The sequence below is a fragment of the Oreochromis niloticus genome, linkage group LG4 (assembly GCF_001858045.2).
Source record: "Oreochromis niloticus isolate F11D_XX linkage group LG4, O_niloticus_UMD_NMBU, whole genome shotgun sequence".
Classification (NCBI taxonomy): domain Eukaryota; kingdom Metazoa; phylum Chordata; class Actinopteri; order Cichliformes; family Cichlidae; genus Oreochromis; species Oreochromis niloticus.
This window is the reverse complement of record NC_031969.2, coordinates 7,715,779-7,741,848: the sequence shown is the minus strand read 5'-3', so window position 1 is coordinate 7,741,848 and position 26,070 is coordinate 7,715,779.

Here is a 26,070-nt window from a genome sequence, read left to right as displayed (position 1 = left end):
GTTTAGGGAAGTCTTTATGGGGTCACACTCTATTCTATTCTATTCTATTCTATTTTATTCTATTCTATTCTATTCACCACTAGATGGCGCCAGAGCACTATCTGCTCAGCAAAGGGCGAGTTAATTTACGAGCAAACTGCACTGACGTGGAGCAGCCACTCGGCTGTAGCACTGGCTCACTACACTGAATATCAGGACAGTTGGTTTATTATACACTTTACTGTAAAAAAAATACTATAGAGGTGTTTGGGGTATAGGTATTTTGATAGATGATAGCATGAAGGCAACACTACTATCTGTTAAAGCAGAAAAATAAGAGCCCCACATATTCTTGTGGAGGCCCTGTTTTTAAAAATTTAAATACAAATAAATAATACAAACATACCTAAGGGCTCAGCCCAGGAGCTGCTCGGTGGTTCACCTGATCACAGGATAAGCACCGCAGTGGCTGCTGGACCATCTACCCAAACAAAGAACTTGGCAGCAATAGATGCACACTCAGCAAAGGGATGTGGGTTCTGGATTCATTAGATGAGACCTGCCTCGCACTGTGTGTATGTGTGTAAGAGGTTGATGCACAGGTCAGCAGTTCTGGAGGAGAAACAGGACACTTTCTCATGTATTATGCATGCCTGTGATGTCCGGCAGTGAGCTCAGCTGGGTGCGTGAGCTGCATGTAGCCACGGAAATAGTGCATCATCTGTGGCCTTCACTCTGACTGATCAAGAACAATTCTCATCTGACTTTGGAGTGGTGCTGTGCAGGGGCCACACGAGACGTTCAATGAGGATGGACTAGAAACAGAGTCCAGTTGTCAATAAAACCGATGATCTTCACCTCTCTTGACCATGGAGTGTTTGAGGAAGTTAGAGGGTTTCAGTTCATGTTCACGCACACTTTTAAACTGAGGTGTGTATCCTGTTTTTGGCCCGCTGTGGATACATGTTATGAACATCTGCATGGTCAGAAAACGATGAGACTAATTTCTTTCGCCCTTGCTTATAAATCAGGCAGGCTTGTGGACTTATGTTTTAACTTTTGCACCCACATCTGTGATTCACTCCATATACATTCAATAGAAGCAACTTCTTTTTATCCAGTGAAATCCATTAGATAAAATCATGTCACGGTAAGACAAAAAAAAAAAATCAACCAGCAAATAAAACTTAGCAGGTTCTGTCGCGATCAGGCCAGTGATCTTTCATCCAGTGACCCCTGTAACTTCTGCATCTCTTTGCAAAAGGTGTAATGACATCACATCCTGTGCAGTGGGTAAGGGGGAAGTGCAGCAAAAACAAAAACAAAGCCAAGAGAGGAGGGCTTGCTTACGGTGGCCAAGCTTGTGATCCTAATTTTTCTTCTTTTGCATCAAGATGAAGTGCAGCATGTGAAAGACGACTTGTCCTTATCTTTATGAAACACACTGCTGTTTTGTTTGTACTCGTAGGGAACATGTGAGGCTGTGAAAAGCTGACTACCACCGTGAGGCAGGTTCCTCACCCACTTTTGAAGAGATGCATTTTCTTTTTTTAACTGCTCAAAAGCTGAGATAAAGTGCGATGATGCTGCATGGGTTGTTGAGGTCAGCGTGCTACAATTGTGGTTTTTAGCACCTCTGCGGATGTCACACGTGTGCTGTAGAAGGTGTAACAAAGCCAGCTTGAAGCCTCGTTTGCATGTGTGGGCCCTGCACGCTGTTGATAAACACAACCTTGTTCCTCATTCTCAGAGGAAGTGGGAGGCGGGGTGGGGGGGTCGAGAATATTCCACATACTGACCCTTATGTGCAATTAACACGCACGCATTAGAAAATAATCACACAGACACTGTGTATACAAACAGCGTATCAGTGTGAGTGACAGTCGTGATAATTTGCACCCGAGCACAGTTGGGCACGCTTGGCAGGGTGCAGATTGGTTACGGCATACGTGCACATGGCTCATGCATATGCATAAAGGGCTAAACATGACGCCCTACTTTGATGGCGACTCTGCACGTTTAAATTCATATACAGATGTTTTGACGCCCACGAGAGTTATTCATGGTTTTCCATTCTCACCTCTGGAATGAACGTAGGATGCTGATTGGAATTTTTAACCGCTTCCTCGCCACGGCTGATGATGCCACAGTGCAGCTTCTTTGTCACACGCTGGGAGCTTGTGAAGCGGGGTTAGTTATAAAGTTCTCTTTTGAGAAACTTTTAATGAAGCTGTGCTACTATGGAGCAATACTGTTGCATCTCTCTTCGCGCTGCTCTGAAGGGTGTAAAAATGTCTTTGTCTTTAAACTAAGTAAGAAGATATGTGAGATTCAGGCTTGCCTGATGTTTGTGGGTTACTTCTACTTCTGCAAGTGATCAAGAATCACCATCTTCAGGGGTTTTCAACTGATTGGTCTCGAAGATCTTGGTGGATGTAAGCCAAATTTTAATGGATCATTAACGTGACCTCACTCTGCACCCCTACAGTGTTTTATCAATATTCATTCAAAACTTTTCAAGCAGTTTTCAGAATGATGACACCCATGGATGCAAATGCTATAAAAACATAACCTCGTTGGCTGAGGTAAGAAAAATGTTTAGGCGCTTTTTAATCAGCTAAAAGTAGCTGGAGTCAGAGACTGTTCCAAAGCCTTTCGAAAACTTGGTTGTTGAACACTTAAGGTGGATTTATGCTTTAGTGGGAGATTTATGCTGTAGCTATGATCTACCCACATACATCTACACCTGATGTGTACTTCCCTAGAAATGTAGCTACATGTCAGGTCAACGCATGATTGTGATTGGCTGTACCGATGTCCTGTGATTTCAGTTCCTCCTGTGCATTTCTGGATACTTTTTGCGCCGCAGTTTTTGAATTTGTCAGTGAGAGAATGACAATCATCCTCTCAGTATAAGTGAGCAACAATCGTCATAGCGTCTGCACAAGGACTTCCAAATGTCAGCAAATTCCTGGAGGTAGCTTCCTGAAACTATCCGAAATATTGGTCCTGGGTTCAAGTCAAATCATTGGACCTGTTTTGTGTGGAGTTTGTATTTTCTCCCCACATCTGTGTGGGTTTTCTCTCTGGGTACTCTGGCTTTCTCCCATGGTCCAAAGACATGCAGTTAGTTGGGTTAGGTTCACTGGTGATTGTAAACTGATGTGAGGTGCACTCCTCCCTCTAGTCCTATGGCAGCTGGGATCCTGATAAGGATAAGCGGAGGAGAATGGATGGATGGATGGATGGATGGATGGATGGATGGATGAATGGATGGATGGATGGATGGATGGATGGATAGATCAAGAAATTATACCACCACCCTGAACCCTTTTTTTCCCTTGCTTTTTGATTGTGTGATTTGGTTTCCACTGACTGACATTTACACAATATGTGTCACTAAAGATCTTCAGCTTCCAATGTGTGAGATAACCTCATCTCAAGCACACAGCTCTGGCCGTGAGCACAGAAACCCCACCAGGCTTCAATGCTGCATGTTTTTTTCTTCATTCAAGTTCAGAAGTGGCAGCGGTGGAACTGATTTTAAGTAAATGTCATCTGACCTTCTTATTTTCAGTCAGACTCAATAACAGCGCTGAGGTACTCCAACACTCTTTTCTTTGTGACATGCTTTCAGATTCCAGGAAGCTTTGAGCATGAGCAAACATCCTGCTGAAACACAGCTGACCTATCAAAGTCCAAAGGTTTGTAAAATGAATAAATTTATCATTGACGTGAACAGATGACACGTGTGCATTTAAGTAGGTTATATCTCCAAAGGAAAACAACTCCCTGAAGAACTAGTGTGATATCACACTGACTGTGACGCTTGGACTCAGGGAAACACAAAAGAGGACAGAAGAGTAAATGATGCCTGTGTTGACTCAGCAGTGATGAAATTAAATGAGAAAAGAGGGGGCGTAATTATTTGAAAGTAATACAGAACGCCTTAGAGCCTTGCTGCATTTATTCTGGTATATGTTGAGCCATCACCTGCCGCTCCTAAAATGCATCTTCCTTATTCCTATCATTGCATCTTCATTAAGTCTGAGGCCTGGCGTGGCAGGGTGGGCCTGTTGTGTTTACTGTAAGTTCCTGGTTTGAGTGCATTTCCAAGGGTTATTTATTTGTCTCGTCTATTTTTAGGCGGTCGCGCTTCTGATGGATTTATCCGTGTCTACGTGTGCATCTGTGTGTATGTGAATGGAGATGTGCGAAGAGCAACCTTCTGTAGTGTGAGTCATGCAGTGACGCGAGCAGCTCCAGTCACTCACACGCCTGGCTCGAGCACATGGCTCTCAGACAACACACTCTCTGCCTTCACATGCTGTCCTGTCCCCCCCACCCTTCTCCACTCCACTCCCACTCCCTTTTCGAGCCGGGTTTTTTTCCCTTCTTCTGAAGAACCCACCCTTTCCCTCAGCTCTGCCTGTTGCTTCACAGACAATGGCAGCCATTCTCCCATCCCCACTCCCTGATTTAAGCGCACGCTGATAACCTAGTTTCTCCCGAACAACAACAAGCTACGTGTGTTAGTTTAACGGGAATAGGAAGTTTGTTTTGTGGCTGGAGCTTTTTTTATTCTCCACACTCTGGTGCAACTCGTGGCAGAGTCCTGCTCGGGCTGAATATTAACACGTCCCAACGGCTCAGGCACTTGCTGCTATTAATAAAGATTTGTCAGTGCAGGAGTTGCCTCAGAGCCGAGGAAAGGCTTTGCCACGAATCCCAGTGGATTTTTTGGAAGCAGGAGGGGGCTTCTTAGAAGAGCAATAGGAGTAAAAGAGGAGGTCAAATACAATTTAGGTGGGGGCGGCTCCCACCCTGCTCACATACAATACTTTGGAAGCTGTTTTGCTGGTGTAAAAAATACACACTCATGAAAAAAGGGTTCTGTGTATACACCCAAATGCTAAACAGTTCTCAGGCTCTATGACTGCTATTCTAGGATTTACCCTGTTTGCTCAGCGCTCAGGCAGAAGGTCACTCTGCAGCCAAGTGTTTGAGCTGAAATGTTAATTGTCATCACCGGCATCACAAGTGGAGCCCAAATCCTCAACCCGCACTCTCTGAGGGGGATTTCAGCTGAACTTTCCCACAAGTAGAAGCCTTATGGAGACGCTGCCTCTGTGTGAACGAGTGTGTGCTTAACCCTGTTAGCCCATCTCCCAGCGCTCCGCAGTGCCAGACATGTCAGCTATACCTGGGATCACATAGACCTGGACTACAAAGAGGAAACTACTCTTGCAATTTGATTTTTCATCTCCTCTGATCATTACACTTCCAGTAAAACCTGCCTGAATCTAAACTGCTGGCACATTGTGTTTTTTAGGCAGCCGGCTTGTGTGCTTATTGCTAAACGCTTTTTACTGTAAACAGCAGGACAACAAACACAAACAACAGCTGATGGTTTTCAATCCCCTCTGTCCTATTTGCTGTCATGTCCACCTGCTAACCTAACTAGCTTTTCCCATGCCCTTGGTTTATATATATGTATGTGTGTGTGTGTGGGGTGTGTGTGTGTGTTTTACATAACTGCCTGCCATGGCCCCATTAAAGGTGTTACTGTAACACGTTGAGTCCTGGCTGCATGTGAGCAACCACTCACATGGGGCCCGCTGTTCACCCTCCGCCCCCCCCCCTCCAGGTGTTTGGATTAGAGGAGGAAGGATTGAGTGGCTGGGAGGAGCAGGGAGGCCCTTACTGTAAACTGACTCCTTTGCTGTCACTGTGTGCACTTATAGCTCACTTCTGCCTGCTTTACTTCCTCCTTTCCCCTTCAGCGTATCTGCCTCAGGGATCTCACTTTTTGTGTGTGTTTTTTTTCGCTACTGCGCTCGTTTTCTATTCCATCTGCTTCTGTAATCACAGCTGTTGCTTTTACTTCCAGCGAGGCCTCAAGCGTTCTCCTAACTTTTTCTTGGCAGTCGGCGAGAGGCAGCGCTACTGAATGCAATGCTGCATAAATGTCTTAAGAAGCAGGCCACAGTGCTTCAGCAGTTTATACCAAACATGTGGTAAACACAAGCTCATTTCAGCCCCAAATACTTAAAATTATCTAACAACAATTGAAGTGATTGTATTATCAAGACATCAAGGTGGCATGATCAGAGTTTATAATGTGAAAAAATGCAACTGTAAGGCATGCATGTGTTTTTGTTATTGGCTTTATGGTGGTCATGGATTTATCAGTGTATATATAAAAGCTGTATATAAAAGCATGCCATCGCTCACTATTTTAGCATTTTGCTTCTCCGTCTTAGTTTTCGGATTCAGAAGTGACCTTGTTTTGTACTGGAGTGTACAGATACAGATGTGACAAGGTTGAATAACACAGACAGTATCATTTGTTGCATAACTTCATTAAAATTGCTCAGGAGTGCACCAACAGCACAAAGAGGGTGGAGGGATTTCATTGATTCATAATAGCAGAGGTGAAACACAGCTGGTGGCTACAATCACCTATCTTTATCCACCTGTCATTTAAAGCGACTATACCATTAAAGCAAAAGCTCCAAAAATGTTTCTTCACTCTCAATTAACATGAAACAATAATTTTTAGTAAAAAGGTTTCTTTATTCAGATAATTAATCGCTGAGGAAAATGTGCTTGGTAAACTAAATGTGTACAAATCAAATAAATGTCATATGACCAGACTGACCACCGGCCGCTAGAGAAAAATGGGATTCTCGGTTGAAGTCATACTTGCCTAGAAACCAGTCAGTAACCCCTTTCTTAGCTATGAAAAATGTGTATTACTCAACCGACTGGCAAGTAGTTGGAGATTGCTTGCTGTCTCAAAGAGGTATGCAGTAAGGTTGGGCGATATGTCAAATTTTTCCAACCAACATTCATCAAACCAGTAAATGACGATAATTAATATAATTGCGCAGGTGACTTTTTGATGGGCGGAGCAATGCAATCATGCATGGACTGATTTGCACTTTTAGAACACGGAAGAAGTCCAAACATGAAGGAACTAGTTGCCAAAAAAATACAAAGTCAGCAAATTGGGATTTCTTTGGCTTTAAACTGGATGAAAGAGGTAAACCTGATTATGTAACCAAAGTGGTGTGCCACTTGTGCAGACGTATAGTGCCAGCAAAGGACTCAAACACGACTAACTTGCATGAGCATTTACGTGTCCACCACCTGTTATGAGTTTGAATAAATGAATCGCTGCTGCATTTGGGCGCACTCTAAGGAGGGTGCATTTGCTTGCAGCTTGAAGAGGGTGCCATTAAAACAGCCCCATTGTTTTTTTCGTTGACTGCTTCTCTTAGCTTCAACGAACATTATTAGCAAACTTACTCATGGGCAAATAAATAAATCGCTCTTGTAAAAACGATCGGTGAACAGCTCAGCCTGTTGTTGATGGTCGATAAATTCGTCTAATCGTCCAACTTTAGTATACAGTGATGCACTGAAAACCTCGTTTGGTCGTGAGCAGTTTTCTGGGGCCTCTTCTTGCATCGAAGATGCCAAATTCTCTGCAAACAGTTGCCAACCACTTGCTGAGCTGTAGTGAAACTGTAAAGAGTGCATCTGGAGATTGTTTACTTTCAAAAGCAGAACTTGTTGTTTTAGCGGTAAGGCACACCTTTTACTTTGAAGGTGAAGTTCCTCTACCGCTTGGTGGTTCGCCGGCAAGTCTTTGCAGACAAATTGGCAAATGCATGCCAAATAACCACTCTAGGCCTCTAGGAACAAGAAGTCTTGATCTTACAATTCTAGGAAAAGTTGGTGAATAAAAATAATGCAACTGGTGCATGTCAAACTCTAGCACTGGCAGAAGCCACATGCCCACAGAAGAAACAAGGTTCTTTTGTTATGTGACTGCTTGTATTCTGGCACTAACACGAACCCTTCAGAGATTTATTCCTTCAAATTGAAACTGTAGATGCTTTTGGAACTTGATTGTTCTAAATTTTTTCGAACTCCAGGCAATGTACTGGAAACTGTTACCATCAAAACAAATTATGAATAAAAAGTACACAGGCTCAAAGTCTTCTTAACTGGAAATCTTATTCACCCGAAAAATGAGAGTGACTAACGGGATGCCAGTCATAGTTTGCTTTCAGTTGCAGAAGCGAAAGATCAGGAGAAAGACAAGACAACAAAACAGTGAAATTCACCAAATTCTCACTGTTATCATAATTTATTGTGGTCACAGAATACGAGGTGTGCTTTTAAAGTATATACAATCCATATATTCATTCGTGTACTTATTTATTGTCTTACTAACAGTGGATGACAGCTTGTATGTTGCAGACACTTTGCATTGCCACAAACCTTACAGTTGCATTTCCACTCTACACAGCAGACACTGACAGTGTCTGCTAACACACAGGGGCATGTTTAGAGGCTAAAGACACAAATATTTTTAGGAGAGACAGAGATAAAAGTAATTGCTGTACTGTATCTGATGGATTTATAAATAGGCACACCAAGAAACTGAATGTCAGCTCTGTGTTTCTGTGAGAAAAAAAAAGACAACCCTTTCTGTGCTCATGAAGTTGTGCTTTGTTTTCTTACGAAAGTAATGAAACATTTTAAACCAGAGAACTTCCTCATTACATACAGATTAAAAAACTTTTAGCCCCTTGCTGGCTTTACCAGAGACGTTGCAATTGGACACTTCCTGTATATGTTTCAGTCAGCAGTCAAAACACTCCCAGAGGGTTGTTTATGAGGTTATTGCACCAGGAAGCCACCCCCATCCCCCCCTACCTTCTCCACCTTCTTTTTGTTGTTTTCTCCCGGTTCGTACTTTGACACACTATACAGCAAACAGGATGTGTTGCTTTGTGTCAGCCGCCTGTTTGCTCTAACTCAGCATCGATTGCCACAGGTGTAACTTCACCAGCCTGACTCGGTGCACTGCTGACCGCACGTTCCCTCGTGTGGATGTTTGCGTGCACAGCCTACAGGTTATCTGTGTGGCTTAACTTGGCTGAACCGGGGGACAGGTACACAAACCCCTGCTGCTCTTCTCATGGTCACTTGAGCCAAGATGGCTCTAGACAGATGGATGGGCCTGTTGACACTAATCCACTACGTGAGGTAATGGAGTTAGCTTGTGTTTGTGAACTCCTTCCCTGCCACTCCTGACTTACTGACTGACCTACTTAACCAGGAACTCACGTGGCACCAAAGCAAGTGCGCACGCATTTGGTCTTTTTTTTCCCAGAAGCTATAGAGGACCATAATATATGTGCGACTGTGCATCTGTGGGTGTTTGCACTGTTCACACTGGTACTCCTGCTGTGAGCAGGGAGATAAGACTCCGATTTGATCATTAATAAAGTCTAGGTGTATGCACATATGTTTGTGTGTGTTTGTGTGCTTTTTCCTTGGAGTTGTGCGTACGTGTATATGTGGGTGGATGGGTGGGTGAGTTCGTGCAGTGATTCACTTCTTCAGAATTAACTAAACTCAGGGAGCAGGACTAAAATGTTGCTGCTAGAAATGTGACTATGCAGGTGTTAGTTGAAAGCCATGGTATGCGGTTTTCAGAAAACACTAAAACACTTAAATGCTGTCAGTGCGTTCATGCACTAAAGTGAAGATAATGGACTTATCATTATCCTGATGTAACTTTAACCCTATTATGCCCTTTGTATCATATTTGATACATGAGTTTCTGAGACCTCTATCTCATCAACATGATCAGTACTTGCCATAATTTTAAAATGTTATGGACAAAACTCTTTTTTTTTGTCTAAAATTAACATTGTTGTTAACAAAAAGTTGCCAAAAACACCCAACGTATCAAATGCGATTCAAAAAAATATATAATAAAAATATATCATGCACAACATGATATAGGACATTTTTTGTGGATTTTGTTATAAGGGTTAATAAACATCTCAGTGCCAAAAAATCTGAATTTTCTGGCTATTTTTTGATGGGTTGGGTCTTACAGGGTTAACTTCAAACACCATAGCCCCCACAGCACTACGGATCCACCAGGTCTCCCTCACTGCAGCAAGGTCAAGAGTTTCTTGCTTTAATCAAGTCATCAGACTGTAGGCAACTCACTAGCAGCAGCATTAAAGTGAAACAGAAAGTTGAAGTCTTTTGTTTGGAAACAAAGATTGCATCAGAGAACACGGCGAGGTCAGTCTCACTTGTGCCAGTTAGATTCATGCGCCCGGTGTGAATGTGTACGTGCTGTTGTGCACTTGGCTGCATGCCCGCTAACTGTATGAACAACTTAAAGGAACAGTTTGACCTAGAGGGAGGGGCACGTGCTCTGCATGTTTCGCTTTGGCTGGCATAGCACGGGCAGGTTACTGTGCTGTGAATGGTGGTTAGGGCAGATTTGACATATAATAAATCATTTTATACATAAGAAGGATTTTGATTAGGTCATGTGGCATTCAGTGTATGTGTGTAGGTCTCTTGCGCAGTAATCTCTTGGAGAATATGAAAGTAAGGACGAGACGGAAGAAAATGTTTAATGAATGTACACGTGAGCGCTGACCCCGCGGTGCTTTTGTCAAGCAGTTTCACAATATGGTGTGTCATGGTTGGCCCGGTCACATTCAGCAGATGTTCTGAGGACAGGTTCAGACTCTGACCACGGTCAGCCGATCTCCAGTGTCAGCAAGAGTTACCCTCCGGGGGAGCTACTCCAGATGTGGTCTGTCTTACCACATTGTTCTCTGACCACACTGTGTGGGTTTACTACTTGCATTTACACATACATTGGCCACTTTATTAGATACACCTGTTGCTGCTTGTTAATGCAAATATTTAATGAGCCAGTCACAGGGCAGCAGCTCAAACATTTGAGTGCATATATTTGGTAAAGTTCAAACTGAGGATCAGAATTTGGGGAAAAAAGGGGATTTAAGTGACTTTCAGCCTGGCGCGGTTGCTGGTGCCAGATGAGTATTTCAGAAGCTGCTGATGCACAAGGATTTTCTCACACAACCATCTCTAGAGTTTATAGGGAGTAGAGAAAGAGAAAATAGCAGGAAGGAAACAGTAACTTAAATAACCACTCGTTAAAACAAAGCAAACACCGGGTATCGCTGGTCTGATGAATCATAGTTTCTGCTGAAACATTTGGATGGAAAGAATTTGGCATAAATAACATGAAAGCATGGATCCATCCTGCCTTGTATCAACAGTTCAGGCTGCTGGGGGTGTAATGGTGTGGGGGATACTTTCCTGCCACACTTTTGGCCTCTTTGTACCAAATAAGCATCATTTAAACACCGCAGCCTACCCGAGTATTGTTGCTGACCATGCCAACAGTGTACACATCTTCTGATGACTGTTTCCAGTAGGATAACAGACCATGTCGCAAAGCTCAGATCATCTCAAACTGGTTTCTTCAACATGACAATGAGGTCTCTGTACTGTACTGTACTGGTCTCCACAGTCACCAGATCTCAATCCACTGAAGCACCTTTGGGATGTGGTGGAACAGGAGATTAGCATCCTATGGCTACGCCAAGTTTGGTAGAAGAAAACACTGAGAGAAATTAGCTGACAAAAGTGTTTAATATGAACCTTTACATGCAGCGCTGTAAAGCACGCTAAATCCTGGATTTAAAAAGAAGCTTCCTTTGTTTTGCACTTTTCTAGTTTTTAGTAATCAAAAGAAAAAAAAGGAAAAAAGACAAAACTGCATAGTTTTTAGGATATAACATAGAGGATCAGGAGCAGAGGGGAATCAGATATGCGCTCATTTCCTTCCCAAGTTCAAAAACATAACACATACCAAGCGTGTCACCTCATAGTGCGGCTAATCTTTGCGAATACTTTCTGGGGCTTTAACTGTACAAATGATTATTATCAACTAGCTCAAGCTTTGCATCGACTGACGTCACTGCAATGATTAGATCTGCTGTACACGAGCTCCTTTAAACTTCACAAAACAGGCCTTTTATGTCCCAGGTACTCCCAGGCTTCACACAAGGGAAACAATTTGTTCAAGTATTAAAGCAAAATACAATTAACCTTTAAAATACCACAACCTACCTGAGTATTGTTGCTGACCATGTCACAAAGCTCAGATCATCTTAAGCTTTGTTTCTTAAAAATGAAAGCCAGTTCACTGCACTCAAATGACCTCCACAGTTACGCCATCTCATTACAATAGAGCACCTTCGGGATGTGGTGGAACTGGATACAGCTAACAAATCTGCAGGTACTGTGTGATGCTGTCATGTCAACACGGACCAAAATCTCTGAGGAATGTTTTCAGCACCTTGTTGAATCTATGCCGTAAAGAATTCGGGAAGTTGTGAAGGCAAACGCACTTCCAACATAGTTCTGACAAGGGGTAACTAATAAAGTGGCCAGTGAGTGTACATCTTGTACTTATCCAGACAGGATCTCTATCTGAAATTGCTTTTTAATGTCAAGTGTAAATAGTGTTGTAATGATACATCACTGACCCACTCAAAGCTTCCATCAAACTGCCTTCTAGGGGTTTTATTGCATCACTTTATTATTCTGTATCCATGCACCGAGGTCATAGAGTTGTTACAAACATGATAAATATATGACATTTGCTCATTGCCCAGATATCAGCCATGCCTTGGAGCTAAAGTGCTATAAAACCCAATACAGAACAAACACCCTAATAAATGGCAGTAACATAGCTGTCATTTGTTGTCTATACTTATTATTAAAGTTTAATTTTATGTCACCCACAGCTCATAAGTAATGTCAGAAGTGGACAGAGCAATATGGGTTTAATGTGCACTCATTTTCACGGCTCCCCTGTTTGAAGTTAGCTGCAGTTTGTTTATCTCAGTTTGTTAATCAAATCAGCTAATCTCTTATTGCTATTATTGCCATTATGCAAGTTGATAAGCTGACCATTCTGTAATGAGGCCATGAGGAGGAGGTTGTACCAGGCCTGTGTGAGCTAGTCCGCGTGAAGTTATATCAATGATTGTTTCCTTTTATCTAAAAACTGCTCTTCTCTGTGTTTCAAATGCCACACGCGACGTGAATTTCATCTAAACGGAACCTGAGTGGTGATATTTGGAAAATCTCCAGCTGTGAAAGCATACAGACAGCATGTCTGTATGCGAGAGATAATAGAAGATATCTCTCCAAGGTTTTGCAGATGCCTGAGTGAACAATAACCATTTGTTACAGTATGTATTTTGTTTATGAGATTCCTGCATTTTAGAAAAGAACAGATGCAAATACACACGGCATAAGGTTTCCATATGAAGCTACTTTATTGCTTTATTGGTTTGGTTACAAGGTGTTAAAGTGGGTTTTTTTTTCAAGTATGATCTGTTTCAGATCCCCCCACAGCACTTTAGTTGGATAAAATGTGTATTTTTTTTTCTCAAAATCTTCAAGTTCTTCCCTTTGCCATTTCTTCCTGCGTTTGCTTCTTTGTTTCAGATCATTGCCCTCTGTCCGTTGCAGTTTTTAGCATTATCTTCAATCATTCTTTGATATAAAGAAGTCACAGTTTAGTCATTGTTTGCAAACCACCCAATCATTGAAACCATCATGTTTCAACCACCACTCTTTTCATTAAAAGATGTCTTTACAGTGCAAAACTCTGATTCAAAATCATTGATTTTTACATTTTCTTTCTTTCTTTCTTTCTTTCTTTCTTTCTTTCTTTCTTTCTTTCTTTCTTTCTTTCTTTCTTTCTTTCTTTCTTTGTTTTTGCATCATCCCACATGACTCAAAGCTTTGCAATAATTTCCCGATTGCAGAAACATGGGATGAGTTGATAGAGGTAACTATAATCCCTGGCATGAAATTTTGGGCTTCCTGGAGACTTGTGTTTGGGTCTGCTGGGCTAAGGCAGTCCTGGGAGTCACGAGTTTGTGAGTTCGAGTGTGGATGATTTTTTCTTGCAGTGCATTGATTTATTCTGTGGTGAAATAGCTGAGAAGTGGAACTCCACATCAGGATTAGACAATCAGGAAGCTTTGCAGTGTTTAAAACCAACCTCACGCTTCTAATGTGTCATTTATCTAAAAATATAGCCTTTATTAATGTGTTGATGCGTGCTCAATCATCCAGGTAAGGAAATCACCTGGAGAAGTCACCTGGATGAGCGATGAAATGTTTCTCCCACTGAAAACGCTGCGTCCACATGAACAGAATCAACTTTTTGAACACCTTCATTAATAGACACTATTCCAAAGAAGATCCAGTGTTTCTGGTTGTATAGTATAATTTCTTTGCCATGTACTTATTTTTTAAAACTATATTTAACTTGAGAAACATACTTTAATATATTTTATTTATATAAGATCCCAGCTCGATACACAGCTACCTGCTGAGGTGATGAAAGTAGCTTCTGTAACTGATACAGTGGATTGATGTGATTGGATAATATGGACTATTCTTAGGACAGGCCATAACTTGTTCATTGGTCTTGGATGGGGTTAGCCTTGAAGTCGAGGGAACACTGAACAGAAGATGATTTTCTTCGCCCTGCTCTGCCGTTGGCCCTGATGACTGCAGTTACAGCTCTAGTGGGTAAACTGACTGCACTTAGAAGTGTTATTAATGAACTCAAGTCATTATTCCAATTAAATCCCCTTTAATTTCCTTCTGTGAGTTTCCTCAGTGGGCACCTCATTCATCTTCACAGATTGCTGCTCCTCAAACGAGTTGCAGTCAGCGAGGGCAGCCGTGGAGGCGTGGGGCGTGGGGCGGGGGGTGCGATGTAATCGAAAATGATGGTGACCTACAGAGACATGGACTGAGATACAAGGCCTGTCCTTGTCTGAGAGTGAGTGACTGGCTGGCACAATAAACCAGATCCACACGGAGGCCTAAGAGGAATCCACAGTCACGGTCAATTTCTTTGTTTATGGCATGAGGCCATCGTCACCGTGGGGAAGGATGAGATGTCAGTGAAAAGGACAGTCTCTCTGCACCTGCAGCTACTGCATGATTATGTTCACATGGATGCCACTGTAAAAGGAACAGATCTGGAAATCTCCATTATACTCCTGCTTCACTCTGTAGCAAACATCCCTGATTGTGAGCTAAAAAAAAATCAGGTACAGGCTGATACAGTCACATAGTTCTGCATCACAGCTGTAGCCAGATGCTGATAATCAGATGCACCTGGTAAACTGATCATCAGCAATTGAGCACATCTAAAAAAAAGAGGGATTTTTCTATAATGTAATCATTTGTCATAAGTGTAATTTACATTAAAAGTTAATGGTATAAAGTTTGAACATATAGAATGGTTGCTGTGAAAATTTAGCTTCATATGTCAAATATTGTTCAAGACACATTTTGAAAAAAATCTGCAGCAATGTTTGATTATAAGTATCTCAAAAACTATTAAAGATAAAGGCGAGGAATTATCAGTGGTCCTTCTTACCATCAAAATCAATCAGGATCTGTAATTTGGGACACGTACATCAAAGTATGTAAGTAAGTATTGACTAGTTAAATTTTCAACCCCCCCCAAAACAAATCCAGCACTCATGCAAAGTCCTGTATTTGAGCAAATATTAACAAAAGAGTTTATATTGCAACAGACACGTGATGAATTCTGAGGGATATATCATTCAATCACACAACACTGTAAAATAAAGCATGTAGAAAAGCTCTAGCCCGAAAATCTGATGTTCAAAAGGCATAAACTTTCTTATTACAGTTTTCCAATCGTTATATTTCAATTATTAGATCTTTTTAGGGTGATGTTTGTTGTAAAATACCTCTCTGTGACTCTTAGAGCACCATGAGGGATTTTATAGCATTCACCTTTATGTTTTCTGCTTGGATTTAACTATACTTGGAAAGAAGATGGCCTCAAGGGAGAAAGGCCTGTTGATTCCTCCCTATCCAACTAAAATTGGTTGATTTCAACGTGAACAAATTCTCCATAGAGCAGGTCTGATCCAGGCTTACAGAGCTGCCAGCTGCAGGCTGTAAATCTACTTATTCTTGCCCCCAGTACCATGTAGCCTGTGGAATAGTACCATAGTCTGTAGTGAATTTGGATTTCTATCTTTCTGATTTTAAACAAATATTTATTTTTTTCTCTTGTGAAGTCATAAAAGAAGTAGCACCCACCCAGGTCTGTGTGTATGCACGGTACTGAAACAGTATACGAGCAAAAAGGAACTTTTCATTGAATTGGGCAGATGAACACAACCCAACCTTTCCAGCAAGGCTGATCCCGGTTTGTATTAAACATTTTCTGCTTTAGCCCAACGATTTTTCCCATTTCGAACTGGATGAGAAACTAGATTTGGTGTTTTTGCATGTGTGATGAAGCATCAGTTGCATCGTAACACCCTCTGGAGCAGCGAGAGTGGATGCGTGTGACTGACAACAAAGCGGACAACGTGAGCAAAGCTCGGGTTTGAGTCTCTGGATGGACGTCACATTGTCTGTGCATGGGAATTTAATTATACCCTGTAGAAAAAAACACGTAATGTTTCATCAGCTGACCTGTTTCGCTGTCCCACCAGTCACACGCCGCGTAAACAACCCTTTGCTTTCTACCGCCTGTTTGTATTTCTGACCTCTTGTTTTCCATTGAAAGGCCTCGGTGGAGCAGAGCTCGTTTCCGTGCCGTCAGTCTAAAACAGAAGTTGCTTTTTTGCTCCGAGTTGTGTAAGAGGCCCCAGAATGCCGTTTTGCCTTTCTGCTTTCAGATCATATTTTAGTTATCTCACATGGAAACCCATCTCTGAGGTTTATCTTCACTACCATATCTGCAAGCTGCAGTCATGCCGACCCCCCCACTGCTGTTTACCACCCTTGTGTCACTGCTCTCTTTATATGATTCATTTTCTTTTTACTCACGTTTCATGTTGACTTGGGGCAGTGTGCAGCCCCGTTATTATCATGTCTCTGTGATGTATGGACGTAAGAAAGAGTATAGGAAGCCTTCAGATCTAGTCAGTTTCACATAAGGTTTCAAAGCATGCCACCACCTTAAAGAAGGTGACTCATCAGCATTACCTCAGAAACATTTTCCTCCCACTTAATATTTTCATAACTGCTCAGTTGGTGATGCATAACCTGTGATTTAGCTTCCCTCGGTATGTTAAATCCACTTCTCAGTCATCCACCCTCTAACGACCACAGCACTGCATCTGTCAGTGGTGTGAAGGAGAGAAAGTGTGCTTTTCCCAGCATGTGACACACTGCCCCAACCAGCAGACTCATAACGGAAGGCTGTAGTCACCCATCCACAGCCATGCAGTCAGCTGCTACATGACCCCCGACTCTGTGCTCATATCGCCTCAGGAGACAATATAAATTACTCCTTCATCTCTTTTTCTGTCTGTTTTGTTTTTCAAGCTCAGAGATCAAATACCACCTTTGTTTCTTCCTTAAAAGGTGGCTTTGTTTGCGGTCCGAACACGCACACTGACGGCCGTGCAGTAACACTGTGGAAAACGAATTTAACCTGCTGATAGATAACGGTCACTTCTAACAGGGGTCACTGCACAGACATGACATTCCTGCAGTCAGCTCGTGGGGCTGAATCAAAGCCAGCTGAGACACGTGACTGCAGTTTAGTCTGTTGATTTTTGATCCCACAGGCTGCTGTATATGGTCAGAGTTCTTGGAGCTAGGCAGATATTTCCAGGAGGCCAAAAGGAAAAAAAGAAAAAAGGAGGAGGAGGAGGAGGAGGGGGAAACCATTTTCGGAGTGCCAAATCTGAATTTTTAGCATGCCCTTATTTGCTTGAGTCTCTCTTTGCTCTGGATTAACAGCCCCCACCCCACCCACCCACCATTTCACTTTTACCCCACATTTTCCGTTGCTTTGCCCGGGGTTCATTTGAGGCTCCACTGCTTGAAATCTTATTTCGTCGAAGGGTAAAAAACAAGGTGGGGCTGTGTTGAAGAAAGAGGGTGGAGCTGACCTACATTTTGCCCGTCTGCTTCCAGCGAGCTGGCTCGTGTGCAGTGTACCCACAAAGGACTCACTGACTAATATCTATTTTTGCTTCAGACTGTTTGCTATCAGGCATCAGAAGACATAACATTAGACCAGATGGAAGCTTGTAAAAGCCTTTTAGCTTGTAATGTGTTTCAATGAAGATTTACATTTGAAGATAATAATAATGACCCGTTTCCTGGCCTGTTTTCAGACAGTAATGATAGAGAGGCTTTCAAATATAGCACGCCTGAAGCTTTTGACTAAAGTGGCATATTGTGACGCTCCTATTCATCCTATATTAGTGCCTCCAGAACTCAGTTTCCACCTCAGTACGACTCAGCTGTGCAGGCTGTTGTATGTTAACTCGATTTTCCTTTCTTGAGTGTGACAAAAGGTAAAATAACTACTTTATGTAGTGAAAATGGAAAGTTGGTTTCTGATTGGATAGCGGAGCAACAACAAGAAATTAGTTACATGGACAAACACATAAAGACGAATGAGCACTAGAAGACTATAAAGGATTTCAATAGTTATCTTGCTGGCTCCATCAGTGAACTTGTTAATAGGTTTAGAGGCCAGTGAGGGATTATGTGATCACTCTGCATGTTACACCCTTTGGCTTGCATTAATAAATGTGATCTAAAAAAAATAGATTCATAGAAGCCTACAGGCTAGTTCAGGCAGGCAACTCGAGCTGCGTTGAACATTGCATAATACACGTAACATGCCTCGCTCTCCTTATGTCATAAAGCAAGCACACCCTCCCAGTTTGGCGCTCCATTTAAGCTGCAAAATTTCCCACTGCTGCTTCTGCTTGCATTACCCGCTGTTGTTTCAACCTCTCCACCCGTAGGGTCAAAGGAGACCCTGTGTTGACGTATCACTCCACAGCTTTATATCTCATAGGATACCTGTGGGGAGCGATGAGCTCAAGGCCTAGAAGCTAAAATCTAAGCTGTGTTCTGCAGCTATAATAAATTGTCCGTCTCAAACGTGACTTTTAGCTTCCAACTTCCTGACATGCATGCTTTTCCTTTGGGGAGTGACAGTGTTAGAGACAAGATGCCAAATACAGATATGTGCACATTTATGCAGTTAACCGTTCAACATAAGTCCACCCAGTTTTATTTATGTATTTAATTGTCGCGAGCTTGTGTTGCCTGATTTTGAATAGTTATTAAATCCTAAATAAAGCTATAAATGATCACCGAGGTTCTCATTTGAACTGTACCAAGTGTTGGCGCTCATAATGTTTTTGCTAGGTTTAAAACACATGGCTGCTGTTTCAAATCAAAACACCTGTGTTGTAAGCAAAGGTTTCACAACGTCCCTTTAGTAATGTTTTGTCTAAGGTGGCAGTACTAACAAATGTGACTCTGAATGTTTAAACAGATAATATTTTTGTACTCAGTGACGCTGAAGATGATCTAATCCCTCCAGAAAACAGTCTCTAGTTTTCTTTGTTCCAGGAAAGCTTTCAGATCAGACACTGGCCATTAAATATAGTTATTTAATTATGTATAATTATCTTGATATTTATTTAAAGATTAATCTTATTGTCTTCTGTCAGACTGACTAAAATTATATTACAGATGCCACCGAATGTTTGCCGTCAGTATGCGTACACAGGCAGTTGATGCAGTGTTATATGTTTTCATTCCTGCATGCTCTTTTCAGGAAACTGCTCACACCCATCACAACTTAGCAGTCAAGTCAGCGCGCTCCAATTTGAACCACAACATGAGCAGAACATAAACACTGACTTTATTGTGCGATTGCCAAGCAGGATCCTTTATCTCTGTGACACTTAATGTTTCGCTCATTGTTTCCTCGTTCCTGCCACTCCTATCAGCAGACGCTCGTATCAGGCATTTAGGCCGCGCGCATGCACTCCGGCACCTGTGACTGTGACTTTCCACAAGGTCACCGAGCCTGGATCCCCTCCAAAGTCAACAGTAAGTATAGCACACGGTCAACTGCCATTTCCGTGGGGCTCTAAGGAGAGAAAACCCGTCTTTGTTTTGGCCGGTGAAGCTTTGACCTCAAAAAATCTGAAGCTAGTGGATAAATTTAAAGCTGAGCTACAGACGGCCAAAGAGGTATCTGTTAAGAAGGTTAAGAATGTCTCTGCTTTTCTTTTCCTTTCTTTTTTTCCGTCTCTTGTTGCTTTTTTGGCTTGCACACACAACATGTGACTGCTGACCTAATTTTTAGCCCTGGATAGGGAATTGAAAACAAGAACAGAGGAAAGTTTAGGGTAATTTGCCACGAACGAACCCTCCCCTCACTGACATCCACACGCGCACACATTGACATACACCCACGCACATACACGGACACAGCTATACACACAGCACTGTCCTGGCTCCCCCCGGACTGAGCCTTATAAAATCAAAACAAACATTCCACACTCACCCTGCCCAGAGCCACAGTAACACACAGGCAGCTGTATGTTACTCAACTATAACTACAGGCATTCCTAGTATTGTGTAATACCTTCCCCAGTGCAATTCAGCCTACACCACAATATTGATGTGAATGCAGATTTCATAGCTAAAATGAAAACAAAACAAAATACGACATTCAGTGTGTGAGAAAACACAAAAACACACACACAAAATACCACAACAGAACAACGCAAGATTTTATCGCCACCAGTGCGGTTTTGAAATGTGCAGTAAGCTCAAGGAAAGACTTTGGCTTTTTTTTCCTCTCTCGTCTTTTTGTCTTGATAATACACAAACATGTTTTTGGCACTTGCACTTCCTTAGAACTGTAATACTCATCACGCATTACCAGTAAAAAAGGATTAATCGTGGTGTGCGTCACAAAAGCTTTCACAGCATCCAGTCAACATTTAGATGAGGTGAGTGCGGCTTCGTTTATCACTCCTGTTTCTGTATGTCCGGCCCCTTTAGGAGCAGCACACTTATCTCAGTCATGTTTACAACCACTCAGTTTTCTGTAGTAGAGTTTTGTAATCATTTTATGACTTCTTACTGTCCCACTACGTAAACACATTCCTTTTCAGACACTTAACTGCTCTAGTGTACCACAGAGTACCCAATTAAACCATATCTGAAACATCCCATCAGCCTCACATCATTGTTATAAAATTATTGTGAAACTGATAATAGAAAAGAGGCTCAAACTTTTGTACTTTTAAAAACAATGTTTGTTTTTAAAAAAAATACTTTTAAGATGAAAATCTTTTGAACCAGTGACGCCTAAAGTCTAGTTGACCTTTGCCCTAGTTTATCCTGCTGCTTCGTTCAGCAGTCACGCCATCAATAAACACTAGCCCGCTTCCACTGGCAGCCACACATGCCCAATCCATAATGCTACCTCCACCATGTTTGACAGATAATGTGATTGTTTCTCTCCTTCATACTTTTCTCTTCTCATCATTCTGGTACTAGTTCATCTGGGTTTTATCCGTCTAGCTATTATTTTTCAGAAACATGCAGGCTCCTTTAGATCTGCACTTCCTGTTCTTGAGTGTAACAAGTGGTTTTCACCTTGTTGTAGAGCTTCTGTATTTCCATTCAGACCTTGCGAACTTGGTTGCAAAGTTTTTTTTCTTAACCACGGAAATCATTGTCTGATGTTGTCACTCCTAAAATTAAGGAGGTTTATTACGTATTTTGTTTTCAGTCTGTTGATGACTTCCCTCACTTGCATCAGTATCTCCTTGGATGTCATATTGAGAGTTTCAGTGAAACAATAATAGATGCAAGTTAAACACTTGAGATCAGCTCCAGATCATTTATTAACTTTAGGCCTCAACCTGGCCACAACACTGCTTGTCAGTCAATTATTCATTTACTTTTGAGGGTCATGTATGAAAATGGCTGTAATTCCTCAACAGTTAATGCAATACTTTTGTTAAACTCCTTGAGTTAAAGTTGGAAGGCTTCACATCTTGACAGTTGATTTCAAATCCACTGGGCTGGTGCACAGAGGCTAAAACGTTTAGCCTCTGTGCACCAGACTTTGAAGGTTTTTAAAAATATACTTAAAGCTTTACTATTACACACAGAAAGAACTGATACACCATGAACTCTCTGACACTTTGTGCCCAAAGTCCCTTTGTGTTCCCGCTGTATGAGACCAGGCATCTCCCCCTGAGAAAGTGTCTCATTGGGCCACATTGGGCTGCAGTGAGTGTGTGGAGAGCTGCAGTGGGAGTGTGCCTAAAGCTGTGATGAATGCACAAACAGCACAATTTGCGGTATTTGTGTCGCACCTACTGCTTATGACTTCTGTAAGTTAACCCACTGTTTTACCAAGGAAATGCAGGTGTGGGTGCTGCTTGTGTTGTTTAGGTGGGGCTGCAGCGGAGTGACATACTGAGCTCATTTTTCTTTCTTTCTCTCTTTTTTTTTCTCCAGCTGCAGTTACTTGCTGTCCTCGCGGCCTTTCAGGAAGGAAGCCTGTGGGGCAAATGACACAGCAAGCTCTTTGTTTTACTCCCTGCAATGTTTTCCCACTCCCTGTCTGAGCCCTGCAGGCCTCCGTCATCATTCATTCTCTGAATCCCAGCCAAGCTCTTTTACTCTGACTCTGGTTGTTGTGAATTCATGCGCGCACACCTGCCTTTTCTTTCTCCCAGTTCCTCTCGTGCTGTCTAATATGAGCTGGCAGAACCTGGTGTTGCAGATAAAACTCTCAGCCAGGTCGGTTGCCGCGTGCCAGCTGGGAGCACGCTCACTGCTGCATTTGCATTCTGCTTTGCTAAGGGGGAGGACTAGTAATGGGGAGCCCGCTGCACTGCAGGTGTAGGTGGTGACATGTAATTGGTGTGTCTTTTGCAGGATTTTATTCACACTGAGGGAAACTAGGACCGCAACTAGGGCTGGAATTTTTACTAAAATGGCTTTTCTAGATGTAATTTTTTCATGTTAGATGGGTTATTTTCTGTTCTCATGGGCCGGTGCCATTTCATATTAAATTATATTACATTTGTATACATTTGTCACGTTTAAGTCAGAGGCTGAGGCTGCAGGTCAACAGAAATTTCTTTATGAGTGTGTGTGTGGTGTGTGTGTAAAAGTGTGTGTGTGTGTATGACCCAGTCGGCTCAGAGCTAAATCAAGGCCAGACCACTCCCTGTCCCGACTCTATTCACTCCACCAGCCGCTTCAAACCAGTCTGAATGTGGATGCACAACTGCACATGAAATGCTTCATCTTCGTCTCTCACTGTGAAAAACGTGTTTGCAAAAGTAAAAAAAGCTTTTTAAAAACTTGACCTCATTTCTAAACAGCTGAAGTAATGGTAATGCAAGAATGTAAAGCATTCATATACACATTAATAGTTTCTTTCTGATGTCTGAATGGATTGCAACATATCTTTAACATGAAACTGTCGCGACTCTCCTGTTTTCCTGTAACAGCTTGTTAGACATGAGAATGTGACATTTATGATCTCTCCTGAGCCGGGGTGGGTGCCGACGACTGTTGGGTAATACTGATAGCAGGAAAGTTAGGCTGGCCTAGAAACTTTGAAGTTGTTATGTGTTTCCATTATGTGCTCCACATTCATTGCCAAGAAAAAAAAAGTACTCAAAAGTGTTGGGCTCATATAATAAAGTCTGATAATATGAGAGAAAAACCATCTAAATGCAACATGACCTATAATATAATATAAGAAGGTTGCTGCCCAAAACTAACAACTCTGCCGTGCAGCATTTTTACCTGCTTTAGCAGAGCGACTGCCACATTGGTGTCTCCTGTCCAGACTGCTGGCTCTGATTACCCTAACTTACAAATGGGATGGTACTACAGTCACACTAGTGAAAACAGTAGTCGGAGATTGCAGCATTGTGTGCAATGAACTTCCAAGCCGATTGTCTTTGGAAATGACAGCTTCAAAGACAGGGACCAATTCTGCATCCATTGGCAGTCAGTTGCCATCTGAGATTTTGGCATATCAAGGAAGCAATGAAACTGCGATAAAGACAGAATCAGTCGGCTATCAGTTTGTGATTGAATGGTGTCAAGTTACCAATTATAACCTGTTTGTGGTAATTCAATGATTAACTGAAGAGGCAAACTAGGAAAAGTTTGCAAATCTGCTGCCAGTGCATTCGCAGAGATTCACAATTATAACCTTTATTCAGAGTCCAACCAGGACGTCATAGATTTGATATAAAAACTCGGAAATTCCTCCACAGATAGTGATATAGTTGCCTCCTTATGGCAACTATAAAACATGACAGGCGCTCAGCAGCTTTGCATTAATATAGAAATATAATCATAATACAAAAAGTTAGCAAACGTTTGGATCAAGACCTCCAGTCTGTATGATACTGTTTTCAGCCAGTCCGAGTGAGACATCGAGGTTGGTTTGGTGACAGGTTGCCCCCTACCAGGCGGTTGGCTTGGGATCATAGTTGCTAGAAGATGAGGGTGTTGCACACATAACTTGTAGACTTGTTTGCCACAACGATTGACATTCAATCTGTGACAATAAAATTGTTGGTAGCCCTTTACTTAGTTGCTATTTTCAGTCAGTAATGACTGAGACGTAATGTGAGCTGTCCTGGTTTAGTTAACTTATCTAACCTGTTCTTATTATTTCTAGATTACGTCAAGTCACTGTTTTGACTGAATACTTTAATGAAACCATTAAAAGCCCAAAGTTATCATGGCATTCATGCCTGTGATGAATACATGTAAGCTTCTTATCATACCCTCTGTATGTTATTAAACCACCTTATGTCTTGCTGCTCCTTCTTTATACCCCACTCACTTATGCTTTCTAGGTCTAATGAATCTGTATAACATGGATGAGATGTGAACTGTGCCACACGCTATGAGCTAGTTATGCAAGAAAAAAAGGGTTTTGATCTTTACTTGCTCTTTTAACGGCCTCAAATACATGTGGGGTCTTTTTCCCTCGAAGCAACACTTCAAAGCACTGTTTTGTTGTCTTTATGTAACAATCATGTGTCATACAGTTAGTGTAACAGACTCTGTAATAAGAACCTAGACTTGAGAAATGTGCCTTTAGGGTTGTGACTGATAGATAATTAGGTCAACAGCACTGTGCTATTGTGTGAATTCTGAATATATGCACTCTGTGTTTGCATGAGCACATGTAATGTATGCTTATATGGACGTGTGTGTTTATATAGAAACTGTAGAACATTTGCAAAGAGTCATAACTGCACCCAATGGCAAATGGAAGAAAACAGGCTTCTGTTGATTTACAGTGTGCAGACCGGGGCTTCTTCAGTCGTCTTACCTGAAGATGTGTTACAAATTTCTTGTGTACCACCTCCCATCTTCCTCCCCTCACCACAAACCAGTCACAGTAGATGGCCGCTCCTCCCTGAGCTCGGTTCTGCCTGAGGTTTCTTCCTGTTAAAAGGGAGTTCTTTCTTCCCGCTGTCACCGAGTGCCATCTGATTGTTGGGGTTTTCTCTTTATTATTATAAGGTCTTTACCTTACAATTTTAAGAACCTTGAGGCACCCCCCCTCCCATTCCCTTCTGCTCTGTGCTCACATGCCTCTTTTACTCCTCCCACTGCCTTTCCTGCTCCACTAACCCTTTTACCCCAAACTGAGAAGGGGAACCAGGTAACACGAGAGCCCTGTTTCTGCTTGGTTTGCCAAGAGTATCTCTGCTGCCAGAGACAAACAAGAATGACACGGGTGGAGCCTTAACCTTGATCGATCCATCTATCAGCACCCTCCACTCCTCTGTCTCCCTCCCGCTCTCTCTGTCTCCCTCTCTCCCTGTGTTTCGGTCTCATTCTCCTCTCTTTTCCGTTGTTACGCACACTGACCTACTTTCCTGACCTGTTTATGCAGGCTCCGGTGGTGCAGCCGTTCAAGTCAAATCAGGAAAATAAGAGACGCAGCAAAAAATGCTGCCTGAGCTCTGCTATTCTCACAGGGAGTGTCACCTTGGAATGATCCCATGGGTGCTGGGTAGGCTGGCTATAATAAGGAATGCCCTGTAAGAGCCAAAATCCTATGAGATGATACTTTGTATACTTCTTTTTCTTTTTGTACATGTGTGCTCTTGGGCATTGGTGTGTGTGTGTGTGTGTGTATGACAGTGCACTGTGAAGGGCACTGATGTGTCAGCCTCAAAGAGGTGCTTTGTTTGGAGGCTTAGATCAAGTTAGCCTACTGGGTGAACTCCCCCCAGTGTTGCTCCTCCCTTTGCCCTTTATGTTATTATGAAAATGACCCATTTTGCTTTAAAGGAG